This window comes from Piliocolobus tephrosceles, unplaced genomic scaffold (genome assembly GCF_002776525.5).
Source record: "Piliocolobus tephrosceles isolate RC106 unplaced genomic scaffold, ASM277652v3 unscaffolded_33687, whole genome shotgun sequence".
Lineage (NCBI taxonomy): Eukaryota > Metazoa > Chordata > Mammalia > Primates > Cercopithecidae > Piliocolobus > Piliocolobus tephrosceles.
Window position 1 is genome coordinate 1 of NW_022317295.1, and position 4,230 is coordinate 4,230.

Consider the following 4,230-nt stretch of genomic DNA (forward strand, 5'->3'; position numbering starts at 1 on the left):
CACCTAGGCTGAAGAACCGAGCTGCAATCTTGGCTCACTGCAACCTCTGCCTTCCAGGTTCAAGTGATTCTCCTGCCTTTGCCTCCCAAGTAGCTGGGATTACAGGCATGTGCCACCATGCCCGGCTAAATTTTGTATTTTTAGTAGAGATGGGGTTTCACCATGTTGGCCAGGCTGATCTTGAACTCCTGACTTCAGGTGACCTGCCCACCTCGGCCTCCCAAAGTGCTAGGATTATAGGAGTGAACCACCACGCCTGGCCTGAAGTCTTTTCAGATTGCACGGGGCATATAAAGAGGAGGTTTTAGACGGCCAACTCTGCTGTAGTTTTGCATGGTATTAACAGTTTGCATCAGCCAACGAGGAGAAGGATGTGGAATGCAGGTGCAGTAGGCTGCAAGGACGACATGACAGGAAAGGAGTGTGGGCAAACTAAACAGCCCTTTCCTATTGTGTTCAAAGTATATTCCCAGTATACATGTCACCAGTAGATTCCAATGGAAGAACAAGGTCCCCAAAGTCAAATGGAAATGTCCACCTGTCTATGTCAATGTTCAATTTCTGAATTGAAGACCCACCTGCAAACACAAGGAAACCAAGGGAAACATCCTTGGAAAAATACACACACAAACGTCTGGATATTATTTCAGGGGATTCACAGACCTCCTGAAACCCATCCATAGTCTTACCCTAAGTTAAGAACTCTTGCTTTACCAAAAGCATTCATCTGAGTATTTCCTAGGTCTGAAAACCAAATATTCATTGTATACCCCCAAAGGACAAAAACACTACCAATGCATAGCTTAATGGATGCACCAAAGTGATAATTATTTCAAGAAGCCTTAAAGCATCTGTTAAAAAACAATAACAAAAGAAAATTAAGTGAGTATTCAACTTAGGAAAGCAGGGGAACTTGGTGGGGTCAAATCACTGAGAACCGCAGAATTTCAAAAAGGAAATGAGAGCTAAGAGATTATATTTAGTCTTTAAATCCTGGGTCCCCCACAGAGCTCCTGTATACAATATAAATACTTACTTCCAGCTCAAAGTCTGATACATTAGTTTTCTTTGGAACCTATAAAAACAAAAGAAAAGGTATTGATTTTGGCTCATTAGAAGTAAATCCAAACTGATCAAGCATTTGTTGAGAAGGATTTCACTTTAAAAAGAGACTTCATTAGAACTGACAGGTAATTTGCAAACAAAAATAGGCAGGTTAGTTGACGTGGGGGGAATTCCTCATCACTTGTCTTCTAAAATTTTCCTTAATATTATACTGCTTTTATTGAAGAGGTAGAAGTTCTTGTCTGATCAAAATATTGCTTCCTGCGGCTGCATAAAGAGAGTTTTAAAGTAGACAGATGCATTAAAATACTTTTGTGAAGCTCCTCACAAAGTAAAAAGAAAAAAAGACAATCACGTTACTGACTCTTTGAAATGCTAATGTTTTTTAAATGCAGAGAGAAATTAAAAGGGTAGAAGTAGCCTGAAAGTGAATTCTTTCTTCTGAAGCCTTCATGTACTAAGCACTCCTCAAGGCCAAAGTAAGTATGCCACTCTTGGGCATAACTGAAAGTCAAGGTTGCACAACAGTTGTCTCCACTCCAGGTATAGGACAAAGCATTCATTCAGTGTCTCAGTATACACAGTCATCCCCACTGTGTAACGCTAAAGTTAGTGCTTAATTCTTGAGAACATACTAATAATAAAAAGACCCTTTATAAAGGTGTTTTTAAAAGACTAAATGCATCAAATGCCACAAATCATCTACCTTTCCGAAAAAAGAACATGCAGAAATGTTCAGGACAACTAACCCGGTACATGGCTCTAAATCCAAGTTCTTGTTTTCTTCACTTTGTAATAAATCTTCTATTTTCTCTCTGAGGAATTAGAATAGACCATGACCATCAGTACCTTTAAGGAATTAAGTCATCAACCAAGAAAAAAATCACAACCAAAAACAGTCTAAATATAAGAATGTGTGACAATGTAATTCTACCAAATTACCCTATAACTTTTAGTTCAAAGACTTTTTTTAAAATGCTTTATTTTGTTTTGACCTAGGCATAGAATCCCAGCACTCTGGGAGGTCGAGGTTGGGGGGGATCACTTGAGCCCAGGAGTTCGAGACCAGCCTGGGCAATATACTGGGAGCCCCTCACTACAAAAAATAAATTTTAAAAATTCACTGGGCATGGTGCAGTGTAACTGTGGTCCCAGCTACTCCAGAAGCTGAGGTGGGACGATCACCTGAGCCTGGGAAGTTGAGGCTGCAGTGAGCCATGATCACGCCACTGCACTCCAGCCTTGGCAATAGAGCGAGAACCTGTTTCAAAAAATAAATAAAATTTAAAAGAAAAGCTTTATTTGGCATATTTTGGGGGGAAGAGGGTTACTGTTGTTATTAATTAGTGACAGCTTCTCAAGGACTCGTCAGTACAAGTGATTTAATTTTTGACTTTCCCAGTAAAATGGTTACACGAACAACTCAGCTAAGCAAGACCAGACACTTGTCCAAGATCATATCTGCTTGTTAGCACCTTTACTGCAAGCAAAGAGAACATGGACATGCTGCCAACTGGATAAGCCTGGTCCACTACTCTGCCTTCAAGGACATCGGACAGTGGCTGTCAGGTATTCAGTCCATGCAAGTTTTAGAAGTCAGCTGATTAGTATTTAAAAAACAAGAAAAGGGGCCAGGCAACGGCTCAGGCCTATAATCCCAGCACTCCAGGAGGCCAAGGCAGGAAGATCCCTTGAGCTCAGGAGTTTGACACCAGCCTGGGAAACACAGTGAGATCCGTCTCTATTTAATTAAAAAAAAAAAGTCCATACAGGTCTGCCCATGTACTGAAATCTCGTGCCTAGTAACATGTAGCAAATCCGAGTACAATACATGGAACTCTATTTACAATTTGTTGCTGTTGCACAAATTTGAATATGCTGGCTAGGCATGCTGGCTCACGCCTGTAATCCCAACACTTTGGGAGGATGAGGCGGGCGGATCACTTGAGGCCAGGAGTTCGAGACCAGCGTGGCCAACATGGCAAAACCTCGGCTCTACTAAAAATATAAAAATTAGCTGGGTGTGGTGGCGCACGCCTATAATCCCAGCTACTCGGGAGGCTGAGGCACAAGAATTGTTTGAACCTGGGACGCAGAGTTTGCAGTAAGCCAGGATTGCACCATTGCACTCCAGCCTGGGCAACAGAGCAAGACTGTCTCAAAAAAAAAAATTTTTTTTTTAATCTGCCACAATTACATCCTGCCATTCACAACATCACACCTGTGTGTGTACTATGTTTGCAAAGCAGAGGTTTGAGATATACATGCCTCTCATGCCCCAACAGACAGCACACAATGCACGTTTAGTTTTAGTTTAGGAACTTACACCACTTGGTCAATAAATTTCTTTTGATCCTCAGGAATCGTGACAGGACATTTTGAAGTGTTAGGAGATACATAGGACAGAGCTCCTGCACCATTCGCCTGTGAAAGTTTTTCATCATACTGCTCTCTTAACTGTCTTTCTTCTTCCTGATTTAAATATGGAATTCCTAAGCATGATTTTAAAAAGAACACATTAGCAGAAGTAACTGTCTAACATAAAATTTGTTTAACAAACCAAAGAGTCTAAATTACTCAGGAAAGATTTACCATATTTAACTACATTTCAAAAAATGAACAGAAAGGCAAGTGATTTTGAAATGTGTTCATCATTCATCCATTCATTCAATCTTCTTTCAAGAAATATTTATCTGGTACTTATGCTTTGCCAAAGCATTATATTAGGCACTGGGGAATGAACAGTGACAAGCTGATGCATCCTTCTCTGTAGTAGAGGGAACTACTTCTGACAAGATAATCAGGAAAGTAAGGGAAAACCCAAAGGATGAGAATAATTTGGATATGAAAGGAGCTAGGGGAAGAATGCTTCGGGTAGGGGAAACAAGTATGAATACCCAGAAGATGGCAATGGCTTGGACTGTTCCAGGAGCAGCAAGGAGCTGGTGTAGCCAGACGTCATGAGCAAAAATGGAATGGTACAGCATCAGATTGGAGAGAGTATGGAGCAAGATTCTGCAGGCCCTCACAGGCCAGGGTAAGAAATGCACATTATGGCCGGGAGCAGTGGCTCACGCCTGTAATACCAGCACTTTGGGAGGCCGAGACGGGCGGATCACTAGGTCAGGAGATCGAGACCATCCTGGCTAACACGGTGAAACCCCG

General features: G+C 41.5%; 1 long non-coding RNA gene across 1 annotated transcript; it reads right to left on the bottom strand.

Moving 5' to 3' along the window:
• Nucleotides 1-991: 991 nt before the first annotated feature.
• On the bottom strand, nucleotides 992-4,216 carry LOC113222702. The gene is made up of 3 exons (XR_003308506.1): nucleotides 3,392-4,216; nucleotides 1,815-1,880; nucleotides 992-1,075 (listed from the first exon to the last, which is right to left on the bottom strand). It is a non-coding gene; the product is annotated as an uncharacterized LOC113222702 (long non-coding RNA).
• Between the last annotated feature and the right edge of the window lie 14 nt (nucleotides 4,217-4,230).